This window comes from Cervus canadensis, chromosome 22, assembly GCF_019320065.1.
Source record: "Cervus canadensis isolate Bull #8, Minnesota chromosome 22, ASM1932006v1, whole genome shotgun sequence".
In the NCBI taxonomy this organism is placed as follows: domain Eukaryota; kingdom Metazoa; phylum Chordata; class Mammalia; order Artiodactyla; family Cervidae; genus Cervus; species Cervus canadensis.
The window spans coordinates 30,786,998-30,801,855 of NC_057407.1; the positions used below are offsets into that span (position 1 = coordinate 30,786,998).

Below are 14,858 nucleotides of genomic sequence, written 5' to 3' on the forward strand. Positions count from 1 at the left end.
TGTTTTAAGCTGGGCCACTATTGTGGCTCTCTTTATCCCCATAAGGAGCCGTGACCCAGGTGGCTACAAAACTGCCGTGAGAGTCTGCGGTGTTATTGGCTCATAAAAGGGCAAGGAGCACACAGAGCCACACAGTGTGAGGAGCAGGTGATAGTGTTAGACCCTGTCATCGACACTGTGGCAAAGCCTCCTGCAAGTTCACCTCCAGTCCTCAGGGATCTGACCTCTCACAGACTCTGGCCTTGGGCACTTTGGACCACAGGTCTTTGTGGTTGTTGTGTGCTGGGGTTTTTTTTAACCCAATTTTCAGAATCAGAGAAACCATTCCCCAAGAGAAAGACTTGACATGGCAATAGCTTGAACCCCTGAAAGACCTACCCTCCCCAATTCTTCTTCCTCTCTGCTGCTTATAATCCACTGAACCATTTCTAAGGCAAATGTAACTATATAGCTTTCTCCACCCCTCCTCCCACATTCAGTCATGCTCTGTTTAAAAAAAAAGAAAGGTTAGAAAATAGAGATATGGAAAAAATTCACCCTATACCCAAAGATAATGACTATTAACATCCTGAAATATTTCTTCTAGATGCTTTCTCTCCACAAGTATATATTTGTGAGTGTGTGTGTGTGCATATAGTTGATCCTTGAATAACACAGAGTTAAGGACACTGACCTCCTGCGCCGTTGAAAATCTTCCTCCTGCTGTCTCTGCCTCAAAAACAAAGGAATTTATAAATGACTCACCCAAAGGCAGGAAGCTGAAACAGTTTGGATGGGATCAGGACTCCAACTCTATTTCTTCTGACTCCACATATTGTGATCTCTAACTGAATACAAACTTTCCCCCACATTTAACTTAAGGATCTCTAAGATGAAAATATAGATACTATATTTATTGAAAAAAATTCATGTATGGATGAACTTTTGTTTAAGTGGAATTTCAAAGTTCAAACCTGTGTTGTTCAAGGGTCAACTCTATCTATTAAACTACCAACAATTTGAGTAGGATAATTCTTTGTTGTGATGTTCAGCAGTATCCCTGGCCTCTACATTTGTGATAACCAAATGTATTTGTTGGCATTGCCAAATGTACCCTGAGGGGCAAAATCACTCTCAGTTTAAAATCACTGATCACACATACGCACATTTACAAAATGGAATCATATTGCAAATACAGCCTTGTCTTTTTTTTTTTTAACAAGTTATTATGCCATGAACTTATTTCATGTCAACCATTAAAAACCTACTGTATTATTTGTAATATCTGCAGAACTGTCCATCAGTTGGACTCATGTGAAGTAATTTATGTCATCAATCCCCCATTACTGGATCTTCTGTGTAAAACTGAAATTATATGGCACACCCTACATGATAAACTGCTTTTTATATTTAAGATGTCATGAACATCTATCCACATCATAGCTGTGGGATGGTGACCAAATTATTCCACCTCTCTAAACCTCCACTTGCTCATCTGTAGAATGGGAATGTTCTGGGAGGATGACATACCAGAATGGGTGCCTGTGCCCAGCACAGAGAATGTTCTCAAGAGAGGACCAGAACTTTCATTCAAGTCCTTGCTATCATCACCATGTTCTGGTTTTTTAATGGCTTTTGGTAGCCATTCCCCATAGGAAGATACCATACATTAGTAAATTGCCTCTGAGGATGGACTTTTGGGGGGTTTCTGAATTTCCATACTTATCAACAACCCTGTTGTTAATACAATCATAGATAGCTTCTCCTGATGCTTTGAGAAATCAACGAAAGAGAAGAAGCTGATCCACCTGTGCTAACCTGGGATGAGTGAAGCAGAAGACTAATCATATTTCTCATGGCCAAGTTCTAGAAACATTAGTAAGTGCTATGGTCCTACACACCTTGCACCCTCAGGCCCTGCCAAGCACTAGTTACTTGGTCCTAAGTCAAGACGCTAACCACAGGGCATGACTCCCAAACTAAACCCTGGATGGTTTTATTCTGCTTTTGTGTTGAGCCCAAGTCCCCTTCATCTTGCCTAAAGACCACCCCAGGATGGTCTTCAAACACCATGAGATTCCCCTTCTATTCTTTAAGTTATGAGTGTGCAGTGTGTGATATATACAACACATGTATGCATATGTATGTGTGTATGAAAATGTATTTGTACCATTTAAAGAGCAATAACAAAATAAATCCCTCTGTATCTACCATCCAGATCAAGAAACAGAACACTTAATACCAAGAAGCACCCACGTGCATACTTGCCTCTCCTTCAGGGAGCTTTCCTCGCAGCTGAGGACTAGAAGGAGGAGGGCCCTTGGAAATAGCGGTCAGCAAAACAGCCCCTACCAGGGTTCTGCTTGCTTGCCCCCGAGCTCGTGGCCCTGGTAGCTGGTTATCTCTGAGAGCTTCAGTTCCTCATCTTTGAATGGAACATTGTTTTGCAGAATAAATGAGATGCTCCTTTGGATAAACACCGAGTCTGATGTCTGGCATCCGAGGAGGTGCCAAACCACAGAAGCTGTTGTTTTTATCGTGGTGGAGCATTTCTGGACAAGGAAATCGGAGATGCAGTGCTCACCTGGCTCTTCCAGTCCTGAGCTGTGTGATTCCAGGCAGAGCAAGTCCTGGGTCTCAGTTTCCTCGGGTGGGAGGTAAAGACAGGAGCCTCACTAGAAAATTTCAAACCTCCTTTCTTCCCAACCCTGGCCTTTTGGAATTCTACTAATTCTTAAGCCACAGAGAATGGGGGTAGGATGAAGCACAAACTTAATACAAAGAATCAGTAGATCCACAGCTAGATCTTAGAAAATGATAGTGTGACTGGCTCAAGGTCACATGACCAGGAGGTCATGCTCTGGTTAGCAGTGATGATATTTTAAGCACTTGTGGGAGATCGGTGCTTGAGAAGCACATTGACCCTCTTTAATGTGGTGATGACACATGTGGGCATCCTCCAGTTAATGCCTGGGCACGTGTTCCTTTAGACCAGCCCTGTCTCCTTCTCTTCCACTCACTCCCTTTCTGCTCACATCCTGGTCCTTTGTACTTTCTAGGTCTTCTGAGGGCTGTTTGGTTTCTCAGTGTCAGACTTCAGGTGGTGAATGTGCCTCTCCCTCTGTTGGAGAGAATTCTCTTTCAGCTGTGACTCTCTGAGCTCATCCAGCCTCTTCCACAATAACCTTGGCCCTCATTCACCCATAAACTGAGAACTTATCTGCTCTCTCACTCCTCTAGACTTAAGAAACGACCATCTTAAGGTGAACTGGCCTTCAGAGGCAAGTAACTCCCAGGTAGAGTAGCCATCCGCCAAGGGCCAGAAAACAACACTGCTAAGACCAAGGCTCCAAAGGAAGAGTCTACAGGCCCGATAAGGTCTTCCTGGGGCCCCAGTGATGACATCTGTTTGTCCCCAGGCCTCTTTCTTCTGCAAATCCCAGGAGCTCTTCTCCTCTCTGTCCCAGACATGAATCCCTCCTGTCAGGGAGAAAGACAACACGTTGAAAATCTCCCTGTAAGAGGCAACAACCACAACACATCCTGCAAAATCCTCGCTCAGTCCTGACTGCTGCTCTAAATAGTGGTGCTAAGGTAGAAAGAAGGAGCAATTTCTTTACTCCCAAAGAAGGGCTATTTTTATTACATCCCAGGAAAAGAAAAATTAGGGCTCCACTCACTGCTTCTGACTGCTTCTGGGTCTGACAGACCAAAAAGGAAACATTTCCTGTTGACAAGAATTATCAAGTTTCTCCCACTGGCCATGTTTACTTTTTCCTGACTTTTGTTGAAATCTCTGCTCTGGATCTCTCCCTGTGGAGGACAGGGACTTGCAATGCGAACTCTCAGTTATTTTTTAACCACACACTTCTGCGAGGGTGCTTGACCTCCAGCCCTTCACAAGTGGGCTGTCAGTTTCCGGTCATGGCATCACATTGATTTTGGCTACCACCAAGGGTCTCTGCTTTATCCTCCCAGTTATACCCGTTAAGTCTGGGAGGGGTTTTGCATAAAGGCTATAACGATACAAGAAGTCTTAGATGTGTACATATAAAGTCAAAGAAAGAGTAAAACATTATTTACTTTCCCCAGCAAGTCATTCTTTGGCAGGAAACTGGGCTCTGGGAACCTCTCAGCACTCTGCTCTCCCTGGATTCCCCACCTCCCACTGCCCTCTGCTTTCAGTCCTGCCAAGCTCTCTGCACCCTTCTGCTCCTTTCTGCTCTTCTTCCTCCCTGGGTCCTGGTTCCATAAGAAAGTAGTGGCAGCAGTTCCGTCCTTTAGAGTCCTCTGGGGAAAACAGCTGGATGACAGAAATGCTCCTTTCTTTGACAAGACTGTGGTGCACTACTGTGCAAACAGAGACCCTGTAGTCTCCTTTCCCGGGCAGTGTATCAGTAGAAAAGGAACTGGGGGAACAGAGAGTCTCATCTTCCCCTGGCACTGCTGACGCTGCTTCTGCAGTGTCCCATGCAACCTGGAGCTGAAGAGTGGGACTTTGTGGCATAGAGCAGGATGCAGCTTGCCCCACGATCACAGAAGAGTAATGGCCTTATGTTAAACCAGTGCTAATGGAAGACGGGGTTTATGGTGTCTAGGAAAGCATTTGTCTGATGAGCACAAAGATGAGCAAGGTTACATTGGGAAGCACCTCTCAGACTTGATGTGTGCTACAAGGTGACAGAGTGAATTGTGGGCGCTGTAGGGTATAATCATGGTTCGCCAGTTGGGCCACAGCTTTAAAAGGAGGTGATTTGGGAAAACTGGGGGAACTTGAATACAGTCTCTGCATGTTACATAGTATTGTATCAGTGTTAAGTTCCTTCCGTGAGATCATGGAATATCTGGCTATGCAGGAGAATACCCCTTGTTCTTGTTGGCATGTACTAAAGGATTTACAGGTGAAATTACATCAAGTTCTTCAACTTACTTTCAGATGCTTCAGACAATAAATAAATAAATAAATATGAACAAACATACATAGATATTTACATAAAATATATCAAGAATTTTACAAGAGAAAGTCATGTTTGTCTTGTGTTTCCCACTGAAGAGTCTAAATATATACATATTTTGTCCTGAGCATATTATAAAATATAATAAAAGTATAACTATATAATATACAGCAGGTGTATATGTATATAAAAATATATGTACTGAGAAAGAGGGAAAAGAAGAGAGAAAGCACCCATGGGAACTCACTATCAATTGGTGAAACTGGCTGAAAGGACATATACATTGTTTCAATTTTCCACTGGTCAGAAATTTTTCTAAATAAAACATTGGTAGAGGAAGTACACTATCTCAACCAGTGAAGTAATCATCACTGGGAGGCAAGACGCTGTCCATCTGTCTTAATTTGGGTTTCCCCAGAAGCAGATCCTGAGATAAAGGTTTAAGTGCAAGTCATTTATTTGTGGAAGTGATCCTGGGAAACACCAGTGGGGAAGTGAGAGGAGGGGAGGATGTCAATAGAGAGGACGTTTCCTAACCACTTGCCTCCCACAGTAAAGGGAGTTTCAGCCCGCTGGGGAATTCTAGAGTCCTGTAGAACATCCCAGAAGAGAGGCAGGGAATTTCTGCACCAGTGCAGCACTGGTAACTCCCACGGGTGTGGGCTGGGACGATGGCAGCAGCCAAAGGCTCCCCAGTGCTTAACGGTTAGCCAGGCCCAGCTATGGTGAGCCTGGCTTTCCAGACTCCTTCATCATCCATCCATTCAGTCATCCAACCAATTTCTACCTAGTGTCCACTGGAGCCAGGCCCCGTGCTAGGTGCTGGGGTTTTATTCATTTGCATTAAGACAGATACAATCCTTGCTTCTACAGGGAGGTGTAAACAAGTCAGGAAAGAAACAAAAGTCAGGACACAGAAAATAACAAGAGTTGGAGGAATTACAGCCATTCATTCAGCGAATCCTCAAACTTTTACTAGGCTTATACCTTGTGCTAATCATAATTCTTGACATGGGGACACACAGATGAAACAAGATTTGTAGGTCCTCTGACAAATCATGGATTTTTTTTTTTTTTTTTTTTTAAGAAAAAGTCTAATTAAAGGCCTATTGCTGCAGATGGGTGATGAGGCATTGAAATCCAGCTGCGGAGACACTGAATGGCCCCATCATTTGCATGTACTTAGAGAAGCCTCCCTCCTCCCCTCCCACCACCCCACTGCGCCCAGAACGCTAACCCTGCCTGTGAACCAACCCAGAGGAATAGCCTTCTATGAAATGAACTTGCTTCTGAAACAGCTACAGTAGAAGGGTGCACTCTGCCCCCGTCCTTGGGACACAGGTCTTCTGGGTGGTGTGGCAGCTGTAAGGGGCCCAGTGACCCCCCGGGGGAGGAGGGAGACCTAGGGTCCACTGAGAGACACCACATGGCTTTCACTTCTGCCCAGCAACCAAACGTCGCCCCTGATCACATGAAAGTGGAGACATCAACCAAAGCTGGTTCCAGTCCTTCTAAACACCAAATGACTTCCTTGTACAAGATTCATCATTTAACTGACGCTGGCAGAACACTGTGTGACTTCAGCCTCAAACACATCCGTCTTCTGTAACAGTGTCCGTCCATCAGGACACAGAGACAAAGATAAGAGGAAGTGTGTGGCACGAGCTACAGACATCAAACTCTGGGATTCGGGAAGCGGCAGCTCTTTTAGGGAAGAGGAAAAAAAAGCAGGAGGTGTAGCTTTGAGAATTGCAACCCTATTGTTCTGAGTTGTTTTTTTCCCAGAGTGGTGTGGAATGGATCCTTTTCTTTCGGTCAAGCTTTTATTGCTTTCCTGTAATTTGGATGAGGAGGGAAACCAACACTTTGTAACAAGAAGCCGGAGGAAAGCCATGGTGTGCTGGTTTCTGAATGGTGCTGGCTGGTGGTGGTGGGAAAGGCTCAGCCCCACCCTTCCCTGGGCCAGCTCTGGGCAGCCCCGCTCAACTTCATTCTGGGTTCAAAGGCCTCCTCAAAGCTCCTCCTTTCTCTCTTTTGCATACAGTCTGTCTGAGTCCTACAGGCCTTGCATTTGTCTGTACAGGCCATGCATCTCCTCTCCTGGCCACCCCTGGTGAAGCTGGCCCAGGACCTATCATCTCCAGCCGGATGTCAGCAAAGTCCCTAACTGGCCTTTGAGCTCAGCCTTGCTGTCCTCCAACCCCTCTCCACAGCAGTCTTAGAGAGCCTCCTACAATGTACATCTGCTTCTGGGGACCTCCAGAGCGCCGTGTGCTTCTCAGGATAAAGCCCTCACTCCCTGGCACAGCCTCAAAGCCCCCATGACACTCCACTTCCCAGCTTCATCTCCCTTTTGCTCCACCCTGACACCCAAGCAAACCTCTGCCTGACCTGTCGAGAGCATATGGAGACATCCACAAATGTTGCTCTCTCTGCCTGGAAAGGACTTCTTCCTTCCAGGCCCTTTCACTGTCCCAGATCATCATCATTTCTTTTTTTAACTTTTTATTTTGTACTGAGGTATAGCCAGTAAGTTAATGTTGTGATAGTTTCAGTTGAACAGCAAAGGGATACACAATGGATATACAAGAATCCATTCTCCTCTACACTCCCCTCCCATTCAGGCTGCCGCGTAACATGGAACACTATACAGTAGGATCCCAAACCTTCTTTTCACTGAATCAGTTTTTCCTCCTCTTTCTAGGCCTGCCTGGACCTCACCTCCTCCAGTGGGGCAGCCTTGAGCCTGGACACTGGGGTGAGCGTTTCCTCCCACCCAGCTCTGCCCGCCCCATCACAGCCCTGCCTCACCAGCAGGGTATGCTTGCCTCTATGCCCACCTGAGCCCTGGCACCACATCTTAGCTTTCCTGGAATGTCTCACAGAGTTCCTGGGGTGGAATGCAGGCTCGATTAATGCATACAGGATATACTGGTAAATAAATGAATAGATCTTTGTTAAGACATTCAGACCGCTGCTGAAATGGGGTTCTTCATTAGTGCCAGGAAGAGTGTGGACCATCCACTGGTGACCAATTGGTTACAAATTAAGTATAGAAATTGAGGGTGTTTAGAAATCTTTATAACAATTTACCTGAGAACTTTCATGTCTGCTCGACCTATTACTAAAAATGTTGGCCTTGTATTTTGTTTGTTTGCTCTATTTATGTATTTTTTATAGTTTTCTATTGTATTTTTTCTATTAATTTATTTTCATGGTGTTTTATGCAAGCATTGGGCTTCCCTTGTGGTTCAGCTGCTAAGGAATCCACCTGCAATGGGGGAGACCTGGGTTCTATCCCTGGGTTGGGAAGAACCTCTGGAAGGAAAGGCTACCACTCCAGTATTCTGGCCTGGAGAATTCAATGGACTGTATAGTCCATGGGGTTGTAAAGAGTCAGACACAACTGAGCGACTTTCACTTTCATGCAAGTATTGGTTTGCAGGGGGTTAAAAATCTAAAACACTGATCCTTGTATATGTATAATTGAATCATTTTGCTATACATACACCTGAAACTAACACAGCAATGTAAATCAACTGCAATAAAATGAAAATTAGAAAAAAATGAAATCAATGAAAATCTTAAAGGTCTTAAAATCTCTAAAGTTCTTTATAACCCACTAAAATAAGGAATCACAAAATAAAGAAATCTTCAGAATACAACATAAAAAAACACAAAGCTGGGTCCTTTACCCCAGATCATTTGAGAAGAACTGGTTTTATACCCTTCCTGGGATGATGAGATAGAAGTGATGTGTGTGTTGTGGTGGGGTGGGGCTGCGAGGGGTTGTGTGGAAAAGGAAAAGGAAGAATTCGAAGATAAACCTGGTTGAATCGGCATTTACAGGGAATGTTTTTGCATAGGATGTCATCAAAAAACTTTCTCAGAATCACACAAATCAGACAATAAACAGCTCATCGAACAGTCTCCTGAGCCCTGAGCCCCAAAAGGAAGAATAAATTGCAGCTATTAAGATCATCCTGTTTGCCTAACTGACCCAGACAGCCCCATGTCACTGGGCCCCCCACCATCAAGACATGTCTCTCTCACCCACACTGGAGACATGACTTTTAAATTTGTTTCCTCACTTTCCCCCAATCTGGCTTCCATTAGAGAACTATTTCCCAAATTAACCTCTGTGCCCTCCCCAGTAAAGAATGCAAGAGATTTCCACCAACTCTTTTCTCCTGTTTCCAACATGCCACATGTGTTTAAGAAGAGGCAGCGATTTCCAGGCGAGAAGTGGTTGGGAAGGGATCATTTCGGTAACTGTTCTTTGAAAATCTGCACAAAGTTGTTTTTTTTTTTAATGAGAGGCATCCCTTTGCTCCCTGAATGATCTCTCACATTGCCATCCTGAGGCCAGTGTTTAACTGATGTTAAAGAATTTCACATGAAATCACCTTCCAAGTGCTGAGCAAGTAGAAAAATGATGTCTATGGAGCCAAGAGGCTGCATGGTGGGAGACCAAGGTAACGGTTGAACTTTATCTGCGTTCGTGAGGGGAGATCAAATAAGTCACCAGTGGCCCCAGCAACAGTGTTACCATTCTCCACAGTTGTTCAGAAAAAGGTCAGAACACGGTGCTGATCATGCATTCAAAGCCCACATCCAGTCTCCCCCAGAAACGGTTTTCTTAGCCGTGTCCTCCAGAATCAGACACACTGGGTTATTTCCTTGAAGGCAGCACTAACCACATGTTAGTGAAAAAGTTCAAGGTCCAAAGTATAATTTCAGAAACTATGAACCAAGTTTCCAACTCACACATTGAGGTAAATGGACACAGACTGTGAGTTCAGAATCAGAAGCAATGCTTTTCTTTAAAGCTGCCATAGTCCCATCCCTTCATCCACACCCTGTATTCACATCCTTCTATGCTAACTCTGGGCTTGGCTGTGAGATTTGATTTGAAAAGCGATTGTGCCCTGCTGCTTGCCTTCTCCTGCTGCTTTTTGGAACCCTGAGTCTTTCATGGGAACAAGCTTGGGCTTACCCACCAGAGGAAGAGGGGGCACATGAAATGGAGATGAACCATCCCAGGTAAGTTCCTTCAGGACCAACTAGCCTGCCTACAGTCAGGTATGTGAGAGAGGCCAGCCTGCTAGATGAGGCAGCCCCAGCTGAGCCGCCCACTGATCACAGAGACCAGCTGAGCCAGTCCAGAGAACCACCCAACTGATTCACAGAATTATGAAAAATAAGTTTGTCATTTTACAACAGTAGGGTGGTTTGCTACATAGCAGAAGTTAACTGCTATACACATCCATCCATTTGTCCATCTGTTCATTTGACAAATACTTGTTTATTCCCTCCTGTAGGGTCACTGTGATAAGAACAGAGGCAAGGGAGCCTCACCCAGGAGCCCCTTGAAGCCAAGAATGCAGCTATGTGTCTCTGTATCCCAGGCCTAATAGAGTCTGGCATACAGGAAGTACTCAAAAACTTTGTCTTATAAACACATAATTTGGAATAAATCCCAAGGGGAGAATTATAGATCTCAAGCTTTGGAAGTGCATACTGCTTGACTCAGCAATTCCACTCGTGAGCATTCAGCTGAAGAAAATATTTTCAGGATGTGTGCAAAAATTTAATTACAAGAATGTCCTATCACAGCCTTGTTTACAGTGGCTTCATTTGATGTGGCTGAAAATCCATTGGTTGCAATAATGATTTGGTCTCTATGAGAATGTGGTTTTGAAAAAAACATTATCAGTCATGGGCATGGGTAATTGTGATCCTTGATGGGGTAGCTGTATGACCTTTCTGTATCTTTATTAGACACAAAATATTGAAATATTTTTCAGAAATGTAGAGGTTTTTTTCCTGGTTTTAAATTTCAAATTCCTTTGGGGTTGCTATTAAGAAGAAGCAGCAGCAGAAACTAAGGTTTATGTTGATCAATAGATAGTTGGTTGGGTGGCAGCAGAAGCATAAAATGGATACTTCTTGGGAATTCCCTGGTGGTTCAGTGGCTAGGACTCCACGCTGTCACTGCCAAGAGAGATATGTCTCTGCTTACATCAAAAGATAGGCAGGATTGTCCAGAGAGCCAGAAGACACAGAGAGAGACAGAGGTGGAGAGAGAGAGAGAGATTTTTAGAGACGGGTTCACATGATTTGTGGGGACAGCTAAGTTTCAATTTGTTAGGAGGAGCTGACAGCCAGAAACTCAGATGGGAGTTGATATTATTATCTTGAATCTGAATTCTTTAGGGTAGGCTGCCAGGCTGAAACTGAGGCAAGATTTCTGTTACAGTACAATTCTTCTTCTCCAAGAAATCTTGGTTTTTTATCTTAAGGCCTTCAATTGATGTAGGCCCACCCAAGTTATTAAGGGAAGCTTCCTTTAAAGTCAACTCTTACTGAGGAAACCAGATCTGAAAGAGACACGTGCACCCCAATGTTCATCGCAGCACTATTTATAATAGCCAGGACATGGAAGCAACCTAGATGCCCATCAGCAGATGAATGGATAAGGAAGCTGTGGTACATATACACCATGGAATATTACTCAGCCATTAAAAAGAATTCATTTGAATCAGTTCTAATGAGATGGATGAAACTGGAGCCCATTATACAGAGTGAGTAAGCCAAAAGATAAAAGAACATTACAGCATACTAACACATATATATGGAATTTAGAAAGATGTAACGATAACCCTATATGCAAAACAGAAAAAGAGACACAGAAATACAGAACAGACTTTTGAACTCTGTGGAGAATGTGAGGTGGGATATTTCAAAAGAACAGCATGTATACTACTATTGGTTGAAACAGATCACCAGCCCAGGTGGGATGCATGAGACAAGTGCTCGGGCCTGGTGCACTGGGAAGACCCAGAGGAATCGGGTGGAGAGGGAGGTGGGAGGGGGGATCGGGATGGGGAATACGTGTAAATATATGGCTGATTCATATCAATGTATGACAAAACCCACTGAAATGTTGTGAAGTAATTAGCCTCCAACTAATAAAAAAAAATAAAGTCAATTCTTAGAAGATGTGAAACACAGCCACACAGTATCTTTATAGCAAGCTTCTAGACTAGTGTTTGACCAAACACCTGGGCACCACAGCCTAGCCAAGTCAACACAAAAATGTAATCTGCATTGTTGTGATACAAGTTTTTGAAAAATCCAGTTACAAAGTAGACTTATTGAGTCCTAGGTTCAAAGATAAAAATAATAACATGCATGTACAGAAATTAGAAAAGGTTGTCTAATATACTAACAAAGTTGTCTTTTGTGTGTGTTGGGGGGGCAGATAATTGTGGGTCTCTCTCCTCTCTGCTTGTCTGGCTTTTCTGTTTTGCCTGGAAAGAGATGGCTTTGCTATTGAAGGAAAACAAATAAAAGGCAACACTGAATTAAAGAAAAGAAATCTTGCCAATGCTTTCAGCCAAAGACTACCAGGAACATGCTTGCCATTAAATAAGCTGGGTTTATGACTTGTAATGACAGGGAGTGCACACCATAGAAATTAGACGGAACCTAGTATCAGATTCGGGCTCCGGCTGGGGAATGTGGAGGAAGGTCTCATGAAGTAAGCTCACGTTAGGTTGGGTGCTGGCAGAAAGCAGTAGTTCAATGATAGGGGATCACAGCATCTTAACTCTATAGAAGGTAGAGTAAAACTATAGAGCAGCATCATTCACTCCTGTTAGCCGAGAAAGGGAGGTGTTTGGTGTTTCGTGGGATGCAACGTGACTCCGACTGCAAAATGACTTTGTCTGATACCGATGTTCTGTGAGATTGTGTCTGACCAGCAGGACTGTCAGACCATTTCCTGGATCTCAGAGATGACTTTTTTCCCTTCTCACTCTAGATTGGGATAAGAGTAGGAACTTTATTTGTACTTAAAAATAAAAAATCAGATTTATTTTTAGTGACTGATTCTTTTTCTGTTTATTTAACTGCATATTCCTGAAAGTTTTTATTTAGCAAATTGAACTAAGATTAATTTTTCAATCACTGGCACACACGTCATAAATTTTGAGTGTTCTGTTCTAGGAAGGAAATGAATAACACTTAGGCCATTTCCATCTTTTTAGGTGATGGCTGCATAGGTTGTTTCCTTCTTAATCCAATCCCAAACAGAGTATTATTAATGGCAAATATGAAGACATTTAAAAGTATACAAGTAAAAAACAAAAATCTTCCATTAAAAAATTGACTTTATTGCTGAAAGACGCATAACAAATTGCAAAACCATTCCGAACAAAATTTCCCCTTTGCACACAAAAATTTCCCTTTTGTATAAACCTAAGAACGAAACATTTTCATTATCAGTGGAGTCAACATCCTAATCACACTGACAGCTTAATCAATTTGCTTTAGGCCAAACGGCTCTTGACCAAATTGTTTGCTCTGATGTGTAACAGTAAAACACTGGAAATAACCTAAACACCCAACAAGAAGGTTAATAAACCATGCTAAATAAATCATGGTTTGTCAATACAGTGAAAGCCATGCATTTATTTAGAGCAATGTAAATATGGATTTATTGCAAAGGCAGTAAATAAATTCTTTAAAATGCTAAAGAAAAAGAGTTACAGGCACAAATAAGCCCAATTTAGTTGACTATGTAGCAAACTCTAGGAATTTAACCAATAGAGAAAGACACTCTTTTCCCTTTAAAATCATCCACATTTCCACTGTTTGTTCAGTTCCTCAAACCTATTGTGTCCTAAATATTCTTTCCTGGCTATTTCAGAACATAGTATCAAGCAGAAACTGAATCCACTTGGTTCCAAAATGGTAGGGGTGATTCCACTGCTAAACCTGCCCACCAAATCCTAGGAAGAAGAGACTGACACATAAGCTGGCGTCAACCCAGGGATAAAGTGCTTTTTTCCAGACAGAGATTTTGGTCTCTAATAACCCATGATGCCCTCCTTCTCCTGGAATTTAGTTTTTAAAAAATCTTTTTGAACAGCTTTATTGAGGTATAATTGTCAGACAACATACTGTATATCGAGGAGTTTTGATATATTCATCTACCCATGGAACTATTAATAAAACCATAATCAGGATAATAAATCTATCCGTTCCCTCCAAAAGCTCCCCTGTGCCCTTTTGTTTTCTTTCTATCTTGTCCCAATGCCCCCTTCAGGCAATCACTGATCTGCTTTCTGTCACTGTAGATTAGATTAGTTGGCATATGGTGGAATTTTATATTGTTGCCAGTAGTTCATTCCTTTTAATTGTTGAGTAGTATTCCATTGTATGTATGTAGCATATTTGGTTTATGGGTTCACTGGTTGATGGAGTTTTGGATTGTTTCCAGCTTGGTGAAGCTAGAAATAAAGCTGCTATGAACATCTGTGTCATGGTCTTTGTATGGACACACAGGATGGAGAGAAATAAAACTGCAGGAGCCAAAGAATCCAGAAGGTAGACCAGGAAAGACGGTGGGTCACATTTGTTTTTCGTAGGTAAAGACAGTTGACCATCCATAGCCATGGGTTTCACACCCCAGATTCAACCAACCGCAGGTTGAAAATATTTGGAAAGAAATTCCAGAAAGTTCTAAAAAGCAAACCTTGAATTTGCTATAAGGCAGCAACTATTTTGGGCTTCCCCAATGGCTCAGTGGTAAAGAATCCACTTGTAATGCAGGAGATGTAGGTTCTACCCCTGGATCTGGAAGATCCCCTGGAGGAGGGCACGGCAACCCACTCCAGTATTCTTGCCTAGAGAATCCCATGGAGAGAGGAGCCTGGCAGGTTACAGTCCATAGAGTCACAAAGATTTGGACATGACTCAGCACGCTGGAAAAGATTGGAGGCAGGAGGAGAAGGGGATGACAGAGGATGAGATGGCTGGATGGCATTACCAACTCAATGGACATGAGTTTGAGCAAGTTCTGGGAGCTGGTGATGGACAGGGAAGCCTGGCGTGCTGCAGTTCATGGGGTTGCAAAGA

At 43.2% G+C, this 14,858-nt stretch overlaps 1 long non-coding RNA gene across 1 annotated transcript in view; it reads right to left on the reverse strand.

The window, feature by feature from the left end:
* Window positions 1–3,285: 3,285 nt before the first annotated feature.
* The window catches only part of LOC122424913, a 97,566-nt gene continuing 85,993 nt past the window's right edge, over window positions 3,286–14,858 (reverse strand). The window contains exon 3 of the long non-coding RNA XR_006264610.1: window positions 3,286–3,459. This is a non-coding gene — a long non-coding RNA (uncharacterized LOC122424913). The remainder of the gene's footprint in view (window positions 3,460–14,858) is intronic.